The sequence below is a fragment of the Thermobia domestica genome, chromosome 18 (assembly GCF_964235325.1).
Source record: "Thermobia domestica chromosome 18, izTheDome1.hap1.1, whole genome shotgun sequence".
NCBI lineage: Eukaryota > Metazoa > Arthropoda > Insecta > Zygentoma > Lepismatidae > Thermobia > Thermobia domestica.
In genome coordinates this window covers 86,291,903-86,311,324 of record NC_137471.1, presented here as the reverse complement: position 1 = coordinate 86,311,324, position 19,422 = coordinate 86,291,903, and the positions used below count along the sequence as shown (strand labels likewise).

At 34.0% G+C, this 19,422-nt stretch overlaps 1 long non-coding RNA gene across 2 annotated transcripts in view; it reads right to left on the bottom strand.

The window, feature by feature from the left end:
* Positions 1-8,293: 8,293 nt before the first annotated feature.
* LOC145675748 (uncharacterized) overlaps positions 8,294-19,422 on the bottom strand; it is a 63,553-nt gene continuing 52,424 nt past the window's right edge. Inside the window, exons 3-4 of one of the 2 annotated variants that reach the window (XR_014129208.1) lie at positions 16,891-17,005; positions 8,294-8,625 (exon numbers count right to left, since the gene is read on the bottom strand). This is a non-coding gene — a long non-coding RNA (uncharacterized LOC145675748). The remainder of the gene's footprint in view (positions 8,626-16,890; positions 17,006-19,422) is intronic. The other variant, XR_014129207.1, reaches the window with a different exon arrangement.

Sequence of the window (19,422 nt, the reverse complement as noted above, 5' to 3'; positions counted from 1 at the left end):
GAGCGTTGTGAAGTAAATGGCAACTTCCTTTATACCTTTGACGGCAGCATCATTAATGGCAAAGTTTAGGTTATGTACCGCGCTGTGAATACATAGTTATAGCTCGTTCCTCAATTTCTTGAAGTCTCTTCTGAACACCTGAGTAAGCACTTTTCATCACAGCAGAGCCATCATTTCCCTGTCTTCTGCATTTTTTACAGACAATTCAAATTTCTACAAATGATTTAACACTAGATTTGCAAATCCAGATGTAGTTGCATTTCTTACATGTAAAAATCCTAAAAATACTTCTTCAATCTCTACCTGTCTAGAAGCTTCGTTTTCTACGCTATCGTTTACTTCTGTAAAATTTACGTAGCGAATAATGAAACTCATTTGATCTTTCTTTGATAAATCTTGAGTCGTATCAATGACTAATGAGAAAAACGACACGCTTTGAAGTTCCTTCAACAAATTAGCATCTACGTTTGAAAACAGATAACGGATGATTTGATTCTGAATATCATGGTTGAGATACTTAATCTGGTCTTTGGTTAGACTGATTACCTGTGCCATTGTAAGATCATATTTAACTAACAACTGTACGAGCAGGGGCGGATCCACGGGGGGGGGGGCGATTGCCTCGAAACTTTCTTATTTTATATATATAAATAAAACCCATCCTAAAGTTTGGAGCCCTTAAAAGTAGCAGTATGACAACCCACCGCTTCCCCAGAAGTCGGTCCTGGATCCGCCCCTGTGTACAAGAGACAAATAATTTCCATCGTAGCTTCCATCATGCTCTTTACTGCCTTTAAATGCTAATGTGAGTGCAATATCAAAAAGTTTCTCCAGAACCTCGGTCCAAAACTTTGCTTCAAATTTTCTTTCACTCTCCAGTGAACCATCAATGGTTTTATCCATTTTTCACTTATCAGAAACCAAACATGCTGAAATGTGATTTTAAGATCTGTTTTTTTAAAAAAATAATCCTTGCCTGTTTCTGTCCCTCTTGCCCATCTACTTTTACTTTCACCACCAGAGAATAACCAACATGGCAAGCAATATGCATAATCCAGTTTCTTTGAATAATTCAGCCATTTTACCTGCAATGACTACCCCGCTTTTGTAATTGTTTTGGTATACGCAGAGAAGAATCCTCTACTCTTCTCATTTTTCGGAAATGGGCCATTTGCTTAATATTATCAGATAAACTAACATTTTCATAACGACCTTTATCACTTGGATTCTTTCTATTGCTTCAGCAAATTGGCAATAAAATCTTCTACAGAATTTGAATCTTTTTCTTCAGAATTTTGAAGTCCTTGGGCCTCTTAGGGTTCGGGCCCCCCCGCACTGCAGTGTCTTATGATTTATAGATCCGCACTGCCCCTAATCCAGAATTGCCGTCATCTTATAAACTGTTGTCACAGGCCCACCACCACATAGCACCCTCTAAATGTGGCGAGTCTATGTAACTGTTTTATGTATATCTAACTCGTCTTTGTAGATCTTATACTATTAAAGGCACAATGTTGTGTAACCTAATGAACCATTTGTGCTAACCTTGTAAAAACTCTTTATTAAAAACAAGTGGATGCCAGCATTTGTGAAAATTCGACTTATTTTGGAGGAGGGGACTCAAATTTGTCTTTCATATATTTTCAATAAATCTATTCTTCCCGTGTGAAGAACGGGCATTTCAGCTAGTTACACGGGAAGATCTAGTCCGGGGAGTGTAGGACCCCCAGTTTTTTGGATGACAAAAATAATTTAAGCTATTTTTATATGTATTTTTAGTTTATAGTAAACTCATGATATACCTATCATAGTTTGGGTTCTGGCTTATAAAGATAAAGAACACATCAGTCTTTGCGGGTACGTTATTCCCTAATAACGACAGAATCATACGTACTCATTATGTTGATAATCAGTTTATAGAGTTTGCTTTTGTATTAGGGATTCATGTTCTATAAAACTATTTCAAACACTGGACTATGGAGGTTATTTACTTGTATATGTATAACGTTTAGCTTGTCCATTGCAACGTGTTGATTGTGGGCTGAAGGAAGTTCGAAAGTAAGAAACGAAGATTAGATATAATAGAAACGGAAGTTAACTCATAAACTAGAGATAGGGAAAATCTGTTTTACATTTTGACATTGCTTTTGTCCTTGCCATGTGCTTCGTTTCTTGTTCAAATCAGCATGATTTGAAATAAAACATTTTAGTTTTCTCTGTTACTGTGTTACCATATGCCAGTACAGGGTGTTTCAAAATGAATATCGGGGTTTTACAGCTTTGGAATATTTATTACATGTAACGTACAATTATAAATTATACATCAAATGAAAGTGCAACTCAAACAGTTTTTGCTACAAGTGTTCAATATAAGCACAATTTGTCACACGGCACACATCGAGTCGATAGGCTAGAAAGGTCCATAAACTTCCCGTTGGGATATACCTGGTAGCAGAAAACACATTCAATTTAGGGGAGTCTCATTGCAAGGATTTGCTGACTCCCAGATGCGAACATTATGAGTGATCACATCGCCATTTAGGTGAAATGTCGATTCATCACAGAAGACGATATGATCCAGAAAATCTTCATCCTCAAACAGCAACATTCCATTTGCAAAGTTGGCACGTAACCAGTAGTCTGCAGCTTTAGAGCTTGTAGCAACTGAAAACGATAAGGACGTAGTTGTAAGCGTCTTCTTAAAATTTCTCACACAGACGGTTGCACTGTAACTACAGAGTAAGTCCTTGCAAAATGTAAAACATAAAAAGTTTTCTGGTCACTAGTCGCCATCTTTGCTACTAGAGCTTTATAACGGCAAACAGAGGAAATAGTGCATGCGCATGAGTGCGTACAAAACTCTCTGAGTTACTCTTTTATTTGATGTATTGTTTATAACAGTACGTTAGCTGTAATAAAATTACAAAGCCTTAAAACCTCAATATTCATTTTGAAACACCCTGCATTATGCAAGGTAATATACAATGTGATCCAAAAGTGTAGAGACACCAAAATGAAATTGAAACGGTATAGAAGATATGAAAGTGAAGCATGCACGTCTAATGTGCAAGGGGGAGCAAACATAGCAGGACATACAACGATCCGTGAAGAAGAACACCCTTTTCGAGGTATTCCCCTAACTTGTACCGGGTCCCCCCACATATTTGGGCTCGCTAGCGGTATGTTCAGAACTTAGAGAATGCCCCTACTAAGAAATAGTTTCAAATATGAATTCAGTGTCCCAAGAATAGGTTCAAAACTTAGAGAATGCACCCTAGCAAGAAACAGTTTCTGATACAAATTCAGTGTCCCAAGAATAGGTTCAGACCTTATAGAATCCACTCTAGCAAGGAACAGTTTCTGATACAAATTCAGTGTACCAAGAATAGGTTCAGAACTTAGAGAATCCACCCTAGCAAGAAACAGTTTCTGATACAAACTCAGTGTCCCAAGAATAGGTTCAGACCTTATAGAATCCAACCTAGCAAGGAACAGTTTCTGATACAAATTCAGTGTTCCAAGAATAGGTTCAGAACTTAGAGAATCCACCCTAGCAAGAAACAGTTTCTGATACAAACTCAGTGTCCCAAGAATAGGATCAGACCTTATAGAATCCACCCTAGCAAGGAACAGTTTCTGATACAAATTCAGTGTTCCAAGAATAGGTTCAGAACTTAGAGAATCCACCCTAGCAAGAAACAGTTTCTGATACAAACTCAGTGTCCCAAGAATAGGTTCAGACCTTATAGAATCCAACCTAGCAAGGAACAGTTTCTGATACAAATTCAGTGTACCAAGAATAGGTTCAGAACTTAGAGAATTCACCCTAGTAAGAAAGCTTCAGATATAAATTCAGTGTCTCAAGAATAGGTCAGAGCTTAGAGGACCTACCCTAGTAAGAAACAGTTTCTGATATAAATTCAGTCTCCCAAGAAGATGTCCATAACTTAAGATGATGCACCCTACTATATTTATAGCAATGGATTCTATGATAATTGCTACCTGATTTTACAATTGAATAAATATTGATACGTTCAAAATATGGTTTATGATAATAGTTTACCTATGATCTGCAATATAATTGATATTATATAGCAGTTTCAGATATATATGTTTTCTGAAATGTCAGAGAAAATCAATTCCTCGGGAGCTGTAGTTCCTAAAAGAAGCATTAACAGAGTCGTATTAATCGAGTCTTTTTCCATGTTCTTGCACGGGTACTTCATAATACACTCGATTTTATATGCAACCAGTATATTGCAACCCGCTACTGAAGGATACTAGTTATACAAGGACTAAGGAAGTATCGTTATTACATAGTGTTTTGGAAACAAAGATTTTATGGAAAAAAAGATAAAAAATGGATATGCTAATCTCTTACAAAGGTTTTGGTGTTTAAGAATGATTATTAGAAAGAAGAAAAAACCTTGAGACTGTAATCAAGATAAATTGTTAATATGTTTTTCCTTTTGAAAATGACTTGTCCTAAGGGACAAAGGTGGTATAAGTTAATAGGACTTTTAATTGCAAAATAATCATAGTTTAAGCACCTAATTTCAAATTAATGACTGATTAATTTTGTAATGTAATGAAGAAACGGGAAGGGAAATGGATCATTGTTGTCTTGGCAACTGCCAAGAGTGGAAACGGAGGCATCCACAGAAAGCGCATTAGCCATGTACGGCAGAATTAACTTGGGACTTGGGTTGAGAGGGTATCATTTGCTCATGTAAGTCTCATATGTTAACATATGTAAAATTTGGTTTTAAAAAACAGTCTGGGCTTTTAGCTTTGGCCTCCAAGCGAAAATTGGTTGTGGAATGTAACTCAGAGAATATGTACATAGTATTATTAATGTCCTCTTCTAAAAATTAGAATTTTCTTTGTTAATAAAATTGTAGTTAAGCATCAGAAGTGAAACTGTTCTTTTACTTGACTTCTACAGAGAAAAGAATAGAATTTTCCTCTTATTCTGACAGGATGGGATACTGTTTCCCAGTAAGATAATAATATTTGGATACAACTACCAAAATAACACACTAAACTTTCATTTTCATTAATTATTTTTATTAATCAACAGGTATTCATTTGTGCATGCCAATTGATATTCCTCTGACCAAGAAGCGGTCTTGCACAGAGATTCCATAACTATTATATACCTTCAGTTACGTCCTTGAAAAACGCTGTTTTTTTTTTTTTTTTTTTTTTGGTGTGTGTGTGTGTGTTACGAAAGACAGGTTTTCAGTAAGTCATAATAAACTATTTCCAGAGGTAGAAGCAGCGCTATCCACGTTCGTAATCTATATAGAGTTCAAACCTATCTGTGGCAGTAATAGCAGAAAAAAGTACACGCAATATCCTGTAAAAACACATATTACGTAAATTCCAACAAACACTGGCACGTGTAAACCGTGTTACAAGCACTCATATTAGCTCACACATTACATTACACATATGTATATGTATCACATACTAAAAAAAAAGTCTACACACACATACACACAGATTATTATTTTGCAAAAGAAGACATAAATTATGCAACATCCTCAGAAAACATGGGCCTACAAGTTAATACAAATGTAAGCGATGTATCTACAGATCACACTACTTAGGAAAAGGTTAATGTACACCAGGCAACGTCAGACATTCCTGCGCACATACACATCACACAGCTGATAACACGTGGGTTGTTTTGTTTGTAAGTAGTCAGGTGGAAAATTCCAAGAATCTTCCCCCTCCTCCATTTTTCTCTTAGTCATTATGTAATGATACATCCCAGGAGTTCATACACCAGTAAGTGTGAAAAATACTGTATAAAATTCAAGATTTAGTACTTCCTTTTCTTGTATTATTTTCTAAAGTCTGAAATTCTATTTCAATTCCATACTTTGTCAAGTTTTGTTGGACTAAAAGTACTTATTTTGCATGTAAGTTAATAATATACAAATCAGTGGCGTATCCACAATTCTACAGAAATACTTTGATCAGTGGTGACTTTTAGATTTTCGCTAGGAGGGGGTAGTGACTTTCAATACACAAGCGGTAAAAGTAGTACTGCAAAAATACGGGCAGATCCATCTCACGTTGCATGAGCAGAGATGGATCTTCTAAACAGGACGGGGTCGTTAGAGACTCTAGTTCCGGGATAAATTTTAGACCATCTCTTCCACTTTGAACCCTCTTCTTTCCCAGTTGGGATACGCATAGAAAATTTTAAAATAGCCTAAGTTACCTCTAGACTATGATCTCTTCCTTGAAGTTATAGGACATTTCAAAACATAATGTCTTCAGTACCAGGAAATATTCCTAATATTTACCAGACAGTATTTCCTTAATACTCTACTTACCACTAGAACCCGAAGTGCGGTTCTTAAGTGTGAATTTGCTTGGTATATTATAGTTTTCATTCCAATGAGACGGTAGTTACTTTCAGGAGAATATATGTAAGAGAAGTTCATGTTTTGAAATGTAATTTCCCTAGAAATAAGTCAAATCAACGGTGTTATCAGCTTGCATAAAGAACGAACAAACAAACATTTTTTAATATACGACTTATTTTTATTATTTTTTAAAGTTTCAACATAATGGAAACGTCTTAACAAAACACACCTTAATTCATTAATGTGTTGCTGCATCAGCTTTCAGTCTGTAGTGGTAGTGATGGGTAATTTCGGAACGATTAGTACCAAAAGAACGAATTCTTCAGTGGAGGGAAAGGATCAAATCCCTTAAAGGAAACATTGACTTTAGTGGAATTAAAAGATAGATTCACTTAGGAGAATAAAAAGATGGATTCACTCACTGTAGTTGACGGATTGAGTCCAATTCGGTTGATGGAACCAAAGAACAAACGATGGACTCAGTTGATGAATTGATATAGATAGTAGCGGACACTAGCATTGCTTTAGCATAGGGAGGCGGGAGGCATATTATGACGAAGAACCTAGTGAGCATGTTTAGAGACAGTCAAACCTTCTTCTTCGTTTTTCTGTCTTTTGTTTGCATATAACTAACAAGCTCGAAACATGGAATTCATTTCTTGTACAGTTCCACTTCTTTCTACCAAAACCAACTGATTCATAAAAATGATTAATAAATTATTTAGTTTAGTATGGTAGTTGTTTTTAGATTATATTGTTTTATTGGTACAAAGCAGTGTTCGAAGTGGAAAAAAGCAGAGGTGGTATGTTTTATTATGATTTTGACTCAACATACCGGCTATTTAAATATTGTCTTGATTACTGAAAAACCAGAGACGGTATGTAATCATTACTGAAAAACCAGAGGCGGTATGGCATATCACCGCATACCGTCTCACTTCGACCAGTGGTAAAAAGTATTTCAAGCTGTTAGAACTTAGCATAAGAGGTAAGTTTTCAGTTTTTTTTTTTTTTTGTAGAAGTTAAGTAAAAGAACTTGTTTTACCTTGAAATGCTTAATATAACTTTATTAACACAAAGAGAATTTTAATATATATATATATGAGGATATTAATGATGCTATATTCATATTTTTTATTTGCCACGAAACTATTTACGCGTGGAGACCAGAACTAGAAAACTTAGATTATTTTTTAACCAACTTTTACATATGGTAGCAATTGAAACTTACATGAGCATATGATACCCTCTTAATCAAAGTCCAAAGTTAATTTTTTTTTTTTTTTTTTGCACATGCTAAAATGATGTGTTTTGATGTTTCTGTTGCTTCTGTTTCCACTCTCCCTCCGCCAGCCTGAATTTTTATATTACAAAATTTATTAGTTTTTAATTTGAAATTAAGTGCTTAAATTGTGACTTTTTTTTGCAATTAAAAGTCTCATTAGTTTATTTCACTGTTGTTCCTTAGGACAAGTTATTATGAAAAAGGAAAAACATATTATTAGTTTTTTATTGCACTTTTAAGTTGTTTTTTTTTTAATAATTACACTTAAGCACCAACACTTTTTAACAGATTAGCATATTCATTTATTCTTCTTTCTTAAAATAAAATTTTTGTTTTTAACACACAACTTTGCGATAGCTTCATAGTCGTTGAAAGTGGTTTCACTAATTTGGTTGAAAGAAGCACTTATATTGAACAACCATGTGGCAACTCAGAGTTACTCAACTAATTGGAATCAAAGAATTCATTCCAGAGTAAGAATGGAATCCTTGTTTGGAGGAATCAAATTGAAAAATCGAAGAAGTTGGAATCATACAACTTACCGGATCCAAAAGATTCGACCCGGAGGAACAAATTATTCATAAGAATGGATTGAAAGGAATCGATTCCGGAAAAAGAAAACTGCCCATTACTATAATAATAGCTGCTATCCATCGCGAAATTGAAGTATATAATTCGCAAGTCATTTGAAGATATAGTGGGCCATTCTTCTTGTAATGTAGCATTCTCTTCTGTCAATGACGACTGACGAAGAGAAACTCTTCACTCGACTTGCTGGTTTAAAACTGACTCTAGATGTTCAATAATGTCCAAGGCGGAAGACGTGTTGATGCTAATCGGAATGTTCTTCGAGCTACACTTGAAACAGGACTTTTTTTTTTGCTGGCTGTGTATATGTTGGTGCATTATCATCTTCGAAGACGCATCGTTGTTCGCGAACATCTGTTCTGTAGAATGCACCTGAAATCAAATATAATAAATACTAAACTAAAACTCAAAAATAGTAATTTTACTGACTAAGCTCAATATGAATAAAAAATATTTGAATATGAAATTACACATAAAAAAAAAAACCTATTATGGAAGAAATACAAATATATTCGTTGTTATAAATAGGACTTTTGATGAAAAAAGCACTGAAATTGATAGGTAGAAAGGCGTAAAAAGAGTTTTAGTCGAAATTTGGTGGAATGAAAACTATCCTAAATAATAATTATATTACATCGCAAACACAATTTTAATATGTCTGTGCCAAATTCTATACGTCTAGGCATTTGGTCACTTGAAAAAATATGATTTTAGTTGAACATCTAAAAATGCAATTGATTATCACTTTCGATTTGTTGACGTTTCAAGATGTGGAAGAGGAAATAGAAGTGTATTGAATTTGTTAACATTCGTAATCTCAATGCTGGACACTATCATACTTTCTCGGTTTACTACGGCTATTTTATACTGCGAGAACGAGCGTTCAACGTCTACAGTCACCAAGAGTGCATATATACTTTGTTTTCACAGCAAACTTTATGTTCGTCACACTGGTTGCATCTCCAACTTCTAAGGGACGGACTTTTTTTTTTTTTTTTTTTTTTTGCCAAACTACTTTTAAGTCTGAGTTTTGCTGATCCCTGCAGACTATCCGTTGCAGTTTGAAGCATTTTCCATTGTTTCCTGCTTGCAAATGCATGTGTCTACAATTTCATTATGCAGTTTCCCATAGTTCTCTGCTTCTCATTGCTACATCTGCTGTGGATGAGATTTTTTTCTGACACTGAGTCAAGCTCTTTTATTTTTACCAGGGTGGATTGATTTAAATCAGTCTGATTTAAATCACGATTTTAATCAAGATTTAAATCACTTGATTTTTTTCATAAAAATCGTTGATTTAAATCAAATTCCGAAATGAATTAATTTAAAGTGAAAGTAAGTAAAATCCCGTTTCTCTTCTGTTATTTCAATTATGAAAGATAATAATCATAATACAATGAGACTCAAATGTACGTAAGCACAGTATGAAAACGATTATCATATAGAGAACGATCAGGGAAAATCCCATTTGAACGGGTAACGGGTGAACCCTGCTTTCTTCTCTTTGTTACACAGGGTTTTAAAATTTCTATTCTAACGGGGAAATCACCATGGACATTTAAGATGAAAACTCTTTTCGTTTGTTCGTCTATTCGTTTGTTTCCAGATAATAGGGGCGTATTTAGAGGGGTCCGATCCCCTCTGCGAAACCAAAAAAAATTAAAATTTTGGGCGAAATTTATGTACTAAATACATAAAAGTTCCTCGGGATCGTAATACGACAAATTTTGGATGCGTTAAAATATCGAATAATACTTTTGATAAAGTGGATACTTGACCCCATTACACAACATGCCGCGATCTGCGATGTGATCGCAGAAAATTTGCCGCGCCTGTGCAGGAAAAATTGTCAGAAGAAATAAAATAGCCAACAGAAAAGTATAAAAACGTGCCTGCTATGTATAGATGTCTTAAATGCACGTACAACTCGCATTTGAACTGTTTTTCACGTCACATAAAGCATATTATTTAACAAGTGTTTCTTCTGCTGGAACTGATCATCTTGATTTTTTTTTTAAATTTTATTTTGGAATTCCTGCAGAAAATTTTTGACTTACAAAAGCTCATCGCATAAAGACAAAGAAAGTTCTGCCATCGGCTAATATATAGGATCAGAAAACGATATTCACGAAGAAATTAAACATCGACTAAAAGCAGGGAATTCGTGTTGTTATTCAGTTCAAAATCTCTTATCGTCGCGAATTCTGTCGAGGAATTTGAAGCCTTAAAATATATAAAACGATAATTATGCCTGTTGTGCTGTATGGTTGTGAAACATGGTCGCTTACGCTGAGGGAAGAACGCAGACTGAAAGTATTTGAAAATAAAATCCTGAAACGAATATTCAGGACCAAAGGAACGGAACTGAGGAATGGCGAAAACTTCATGATGAGGAACTGCATAATTTATATCGTTCACCAAACATTGTTAGGGTCATCAAATCTTGGAGGCTCAGGTGGGCAGGACATGTAGCAAGAATGGAAGAAAGTAGGAACGCTTTCAAAGTTTTAACTGGAAGTCCAATCGGGAAACGACCATTAGGAAGACCTAGATACAGATGGGAGGACAATATTAAGATGGATCTCGCAGAAATAAGAATACAAAATAGAAACTGGATTCAGTTGACTAAGGATAGAAGTCAGGAAGCTTTTTTGAACATGGCATTGAACCTCCGGGTTCCATAGGTCATAGAGTTAGTTAATTTCAGGCGAAATTTATGTACTTTATATGTATTTCGTGCCGCTAGCTAGTTCCAATTGTTTAAAAATATGCCCCTGCCAAATATTAGTAACTTTCATGAAAAGTGTCATGTTGATATACATTGCTGTACTTTTTCCTTAATGCTTAAGAAACATTGTTTGGGATTGAAATAGGTTAACGATTGGGAATTAATTCAAAATTAAAACCCAATACTTTCACTTAAATGGCAAAATTAACATTTAATACTAATTCCTAATGTTTTTTCTTCAGTTCGCGACTTGTATTATACGAAGAAAAAGATTTGATTTAAATCAAAAAAATCGATTTAAATCAAAAAAATCAACAAAAATGATTTTTTTGAAAAAAATCATGATTTTTTTCCACCCTGATTTTTACCAAAGATGATTTGTGATTTTTTAAAAATTTCCTTTATTCGGTAACAGCAAAATTTCATAGTTCCAAATTTTTATATTGTCGTGTTGAGCAATCTAAGAGAGGCTGGGGAATATATTATTTATCCACTTCATGCCTTCCTGAGCTTACGTTTCAGTAACTTTCCTATTTTGTTGAGACATTAATAAAAAAAAAAAAAAAAAAAAAAACAATATTAAGTTCTACGAACACTATTGTAGATAATGTAATAACTCAATAAATTAAAGCTAATACTGGCGGAGAATGAGAAAGATCTGAGACCTACATCGATACAATAGCTATATACGGATAATGAATAAAAACTTTCTGTAACAATCATCACACTCGCGTTTAATATCAGCATCATCAGAAACCTCGTAATACTTCAAAATTTGGTGAGAATTTCTTGAGAGGATGGAGAAGATTGTTTCTGATAGTATTTGGTGGATATAAATTTCGAGTTTGGCGGCCCAGAACATTAAAACATTATTTCAGCAACCCTCTACCAAATTTTATGGTTTGGTGGAGCACCAAAAATCTTAGTCCTATTTGTAAGACACAAATATACAATGATACATGAAATATAAGTAAGAAATCAATGTAAAAACATAACAATGTAATTGGTTTCAGACTTTTTCGCGTTGTTTCCCATACTATGACGAAGAGATAGTCCAAATTAATGGACATTTTTACATATAAATAGTGTAACAAATAGGGATGCGCACGAGACAGGATTTTCCTGACAAAATTCGAGTCGAGACACGGCTCTTCCAATAGAAAAATATATTTTTCGAGTCGAGACATCACTTTTACAGCACATTTCCGAGACGAGACAGACATAAATCTTGTCTCGTGCGCATCCCTAGTAACAAAATACATAGATATTTTCTCGTGTAGCCTATTCTTCCTTTTTATTTTTTTTCTAAACAAAAGGTTTTGAAGTGGCAATAGGAGAAAGTGATCGTCAGTCTTGACCCCCTCCCCCTCATATGGATGCCCATTCCTGCTGTAGAAATCATTGCCCCCATTGGGTGCATGTCGTAAGTAACGTATGGTCGAAGAAAGCCCATATAAATTTCATTGAGAGTATCTGATTGTAATTCCCAACTAGGTACAAGTAAAGGTTTCAATACATAGTTGATTTTTTCCTTTCTTTAATATTTTAAAAATTGAGTTTCTAGTTAAATTTCGAATTAAATATAAACTCCTAACATTTTACACTAGAATTTGGACTACCTGAATTCCGCGCGTGGACTTTAGTATTGACAATAACGGATTACATTGTATGTGACTTTGTTCCTTAATTGAGTCCTTTGACGTTTAACGTCCCTTTTCAATTCAAAGGCTATGTGGGAAGTGGATCTACATCTTAACGTGAGATCTGAACTACAAGAGCTCTCACCGGGTTTCATACCCAGGTCTACCGCGCCGAAGGCTCGTGTACTAACCATACAGTAAGAAGGAAGCTCTGTAGTGCAACGTCATGTCTTCTGTGGTAGGGTATCTAATGCTTGCATTTTAATACGGGTACCACTTGTTTCACACCTCTACTATTTACGACAAATAAAGAATAAATCTATTACACGTTAAAGGAATGTATTGATTTTTTTTAAGTCCCATACGCTAATAGTGGAAATATAGTGCGATACTAGTGAACGAAACTGTCTTTTCTCTGCTATGAAGTTGGTTTTGGCATGAAAGTTGTTCGTAGATATGAATTTTGCATTTGACCCTAGGTACAGGTGCAGAAATTTCCAGCTCGACCGGTCGTCAGTGTTGTGTTTGACGCAGTTAAGCATAGACTAGTGTTTATAACATCTCAACAATAAAACTAAAGCGAATATCAAGTTCTTTGCGTGCTTAAGGGAAAACTCCAATGGAAACATTTTAAGTGTTGAAAAAGGGTTTATAGGGACAGTTGTTTTTCTCCTTGCCGTGTTTTGGAGTTCAGTACTGGCAGGGAGTTGGTGAAATGAATGAATCGCGATATCAATACCATACCAGAAGTTCTGGATCCAATCCAAGATCCAGGACTTCTAGAAACCATTCCATGACTTTCTGGATCAAGTTGTGTGTGGAGAAAAGAGGTTTGTACTTCGAATAAACCCAAGTAAGTTGATTAAACTTGCTATTAATTTATCTTTTACAGGTCCAGTTTCATTTTTTAATTGCCACACAATGTATAGTGGAGATAGCAATGAATCTTGAGGAACTTTTTGGAATCGCAAAGCCAAATACCACAGGTTGTGATTATGGAGATAAAGGCTATTCTATTCTGAAGAAAATAAAATATGAGTCCAGTATAGAACACTGGTAATTGAAAGAAATGGAGTTTAGAAATTAACCAAATATGCCACATGCTGTCAAAAGCTTTCACGAGGTCAACTATTTCAACACAGTTTAAAAGTAAACAATTTAAATAAACAACAATGAATTAATTATACATGTCATTTGACATACGTATTGAATTGTCTATTGTAACATTTTGAACAAAAGATCCTTTGTTTTATTAGCTATAATTAATCAACAAATATAGTTCACCTTTTTGGTAAAAAATAACCCCTTCTTTGTTTCAATTCTTCTGCCGGTGGTGTGGTTCTGTAACCGAGTTCTCTTGATGTAGGCGAGATAATATAGTGGGGAACGGCTTTTATTGTAAGAGTTGATGTTGCAGAATGGTCTGTGCACTTGTCAACTGCACCGAATTTAAGCTCACGATAATAGTACACCCTCACCTTCAGATCTTGGATGTTATGTGAGGACGCAAAAAAAAAAAGTCCATTGCAAGTGTTGCTGTCCATATTAGGCACGACTTATGGGTGGGGAAGAGGACATAAACTCAGTGGCGGAGTTAGAAAATAAAAATGGGGGCCACAACTATGATACGTATATCATGAGTTTATGCAAATGATTTTAATTTGAAATCAGAGTACGCACTTCGTTAACAAAGGGATATCTAATGTTCCAAAAATTTTCCAATAAACACTAAAAGGCAACGTTTATTTTAAACATGTAAAAATACATAAATGATACTTTAATTATTTTTGTTAGGTGGACCTAGCCAACGGCGCCGATTTCTCTGTAAATTTGGGGGGGGGGGCATTCAGATACAGAAGGCATATATGAGAATTTTAAGACAAATTGCATTCAAATTATGCCAAATATTGTATATTCATAAATAAAATGCGGGGGCCCACATGAGCTTTGGGGGGCCCGGGCCCTCCGGCCTCCCCAGGATCGGTGCCCTTGGACCTAGCCCCAGACCAGATCCGCCCTACTTTTATCTTCAATTTCTTATATTTTACTGACAGTACACAGTGGTACAACATAATCGTGATCTATTCAAGAACTAATTCGTCGATGGGCAGCGTTTGTAAATTACTTTAAATTTTTTGATGGGTCTTGCAGAAATTTCCAACTTTACTCTTTCCCGACGGATATTATGGTTACATTGGACGCTGACATTGTAGACAAAGTATTGTTTTACACATTGTACAACAGAAAAAATTGCAACTATACCTAATGTTTCAAAAATTATCCAATAAAGGATAAAAGGCAACGTTTATTATGAGCTTTCAAAAACATATAAATAATAGCTTCAATTATTTTGTTATTCAAAAAACTGGGGATCTATCCCTCTCCCCCTCGACGTCAGACTAGATCCACCACTGCATAAACTTTAAACATGTATAATAAATTCATTAAGCACAGTCTTGATTCTCAACTGCGACCCGTAGCTCCATGCATCATGTTTTTAATTAATTAGTCCTATGATCCGGAGACAATGCGCTTAACAGTAAGGTAGGTATGATAGGAATGTTTAGTAATACCATTACACTGGATATGGTTAACGAAAAACGTCTTAATGAGGATAAATTTTTTTATAACTATTATATCTCAGAAAAATTAATTTCTATCTACAATAATAAAAAAAGAATTAAAATCTAAACCAGATTGTAATTTTTCTTTTCATGAGAACACTAAAAAGAGAATAATAGTTCCGACGAATATGTTTAACAGCCTTGTTAAGAAAAGTAAGAGTTTTCTCACAAATAAGCAACTAATTAAGAAATATATATATATATATATATATATATATATATATATATATATATATATATATATATATATATATATATATATATATATATATATATTACTGTCTTTCTTTAAAATTTAAAGTATTGTGAAGATTCCATTTTTATTTTAGCTGTTTTTCTTCCTCTATGTTAACAACCGATTCTGCACTGAGATAAAACAACACAGCTTTAATAATTTTTTTTTATAAGAGAATCGTATTATATATATATTTGTCATATGAGAAGTGAAAATGGTATGTGAACAAATTGCAGGAATAGAACAAAAATTTATTACTGACAATTAATAAATAAAGGTGGAACATATATATATATTTTTCTTTGCTATTAATTATAGTATGCATTTAGTTGTGTAGATATTTTTATATATACAATATATTTTCTTTCGTTTACGACACTGAAGCAAAAATTATTTTTTGCTCATAATAAAGTCATACATCAGAGCTGTTTTTATTTCAAATGTTTGCAATATATTAAACAATCTGATAATTATGTGAATAGTGAACTATTCTTTACTCTTGTTTCTTTCTATCCTTCCTGACTGCAGTCAGTGGCGGCGCCAGGCTGACAAATAAGTAGGAGCGCTTATGAACTGTTAAGGCAAAATTTGGAGAGGGTAACTAATAGTTCAACTATTTTCATACATGGTGGGGTTCAAATAAATTGGAGAGCTTTCAACCAACCCCAGTCCCTGGACCCTTGTTCCCGCTAGCAGTGCACTCCATTGCTAACTCTAAGAGCGTTTAATAAATTTTCCACGAATGGGTATAATATTTTTGTTATTTGCAATATGATTATGAAATTTTAGGTGAACATACTTTAATTCTTTGACTTCAAAATGGTAATAAATGTTGTCCTATTGTTCACAGGTAAACCACAATAAACACTGAAGTAGAAAACAGGACTAGACAACAACCAGTAATGGAATTCCTGTTCAAAACCAGTGATGTATCAGCCACATTAATTCATAGGAAATTGTTTCAGGTTTATGGAGATCATACATTGGACCGCGCCAGTATCAAACGTTGGTTGCAACGGATCGAAAGTCTACACTTTCCAGATGAGAAAAAAAAAACTTTTTGGGGAGTCAGTGCTGTGTTATTTTCATAGATTTCTTGGAACATGGCTCGATAATTAACAAGGAGCGTTATTATTTGTCACTGCAAACCAACAGACTGGAGCTGCAAGGTAAAGTCGTCAAACTCCATAATGACAATGCCAATCCTCACACTGCCTTTTGCTGCAATGTAAAAGACATCTATAATAAATTATATTGTGAATTGTTGATCAAAGATCAAAACCCATATTGACCAAGTGCTAACCATGTTCAAAAATTCATTCCAAATGGTTCAGCCGTTTTGCTGTGATGATATAACATACAGCGTCGATTTAATTTTTACACAGAATATAATATTTTATATATACTTACTCTTTTTCCTTTAATACAGTCCATATATATGTGTCAACAAAATTCCAAGCTATGGAGACGTCAAGGATGGTGTTGACTACTCCCAATGGTAAGAGAAACGGGAAAAATCATTCAGCTAATACAGAAGAAATGTAAAAAAATCATTGACGTTCAGGGAAATTATGGTTACTCCTCGCAATACCTAAAACTGCATCTCATTAATGGCAATTCCATTACCAAAGATGACATATTAGATAATGTGTGTACGCTATATAACATAAAGAATATGGTTAACTTGTCGATGGACCTATACCAGCTGATAACAATACTGGAGGAATGTTATGATAGAGTTTGAGTCTGTGATTGTTACAAGTTGATATTTATTAGTTACAAGATAGACAATATTGTTTATAGACATTATCAATGTACATTTATACTCTTAAATAAAAGGTATTTGGAATTATACCTGTGGTTAATTATATTAAGGTTGTAGTGTGGAATTTAAACCTTAACAATTGTCAATCTTGTAACTAATAAACAATCATACCAACTAGTAATGATCACAGAGTCAAACTCTATTATAACATTTTCCAATATTATTTATTATCAGCTGGTACAGACCCATCACCAAGTTTAACTACATTCTTTATGTTTACTTTCCAAAATATTCATTGAAGAATACACGGATAAATACTGAGAATGCTACAAATAATCCTTAATCAACAGTAGACAAGGAAAGAAACATAGAGGCCAAAAGATACATTTTATATAAAATTATTCTTGCATATTGCAATTCAGAATAGTCTTTATTACAATTAATAGATGTTACTACATTATATACAGTAATTTTATACATGAAAATCCATAAAATGCTGATATCGAACAGTGGTAGTCTTCTGTGATTCGTAGATATTCGGGCATATGGCAAGCTTTAACGACGGTTGGTGAATTAGTTGCAGTGGATGATTTTTCCGCAAAGTGAATAAATCCTCCATATGAGCTTTTGACTACTAAATAAGTACCCAACATGTTTTATTTTTATCACTTTTTATTGAAAAAATAGTATTTTGATATTTTCAACATCATGATTTTAGTGGTGTCTTCAATATTTTATTGCATGTAGCTTTCAAAACTACTTTTTTTTTTTTAAATTATGTATATATTAGTGTTGATAAAATTCTAATAATAAATTCTTCAAATTTTCGAATAAGAGATTCTTTGAATAACTTTTCGAATAATTATTCGGATAACGAACTATTTGGTTATTAAAAACAAATATTCAGACATTTGAATAACATCAGAAAAAGTATTCCAATACAGAATATTCAAAGAATCTTAACGGCAACAGTAGTTATTCAGGTTGCCTCAAAAGTCCGATCTCATAGAGAATATTGAGATGCTGTAGATTTAGAATACACATAGTTGCAAAAGTATGTAGAATATAGCAATATTTTAGCTGGTGTTTCAGGCATGAAAAGTATTACGGCAATAAATGTTCAAACTAATCCAACTTATTCAACTATATGTATTCTAAATCTGCAGTATTTCAATGTTATTAATGGAACCGGACATTTTGGACACCCTGTGTGTGTATATAATTAATAAATAAACTAATATAAGACTTAAGAAGCAGAAAGTCTATTGCCCCAGAAACAGAATTCTGCCAATCTATCCTGTGCCAATACCCAGTCAAGATTATTATTACTCATTTCCTAAAGTTTTGAATTCATGTTACCCTTCCAAATTCTTTTGGACTGCACAAAAACAAAAAGGTGAAAAATAATCCCCGGATTTGGTTGGTAGAGATAAGAAACCAATGACAGCGGTTTTGTCCCTGCGCCGCATAGTTTAACATTAAATTTTTAAATAATATTAATTCAATTTTAGAAAGTACACTAAAATACCAGTGGTGCCCACCCCCCTTATGTCCATGACGCACTTCCCCCCGCAATTGTCTGTCCATAGGTGTTCTTCCATGAAAAAAAAAATCTTTTCGACTAATTTTTACACTCCCTCAAACATATTTATATAGATTTTAACCCCCCCCAAATATTTCAATGACGCAATTTGCGTCATAGCCCCCCCTTGTGGGCACCCCTGAAAATACACTATCAGTAAATCACTAAAATCAATGTTAAAAACTTGTTCTTTCATTTCAAAGAACGGAAAATAATATTTATTCCAATAAGTAAATAAATAAATAATTGGGCGATAAAAAGACATGATAATGTCTAGTAGTCTACTATCTTAACTGCAACTAACAGCTTTCATCTTTCTTTCACCAACCTATCGTTGGAATTCTAGCCACATACTCACTCATCTCTTCTTCTTCATCATCATCATCACTCTCTTGCAACTTTTTTTTCTTCAAGGGTTTCCTGTTTCTCTAGCGTACTAATACCGACATATAATCTTGATTGTTGAAGTACCAATGCAAATGCAAATTATCTAAAAGTCTAAATTAAATTTTCTATGTCACTACACACAAAATCATTGTTTTTTGTTACAACTACTTTCATATTACACTTCTTAATAAAACTGCTTTACATACGC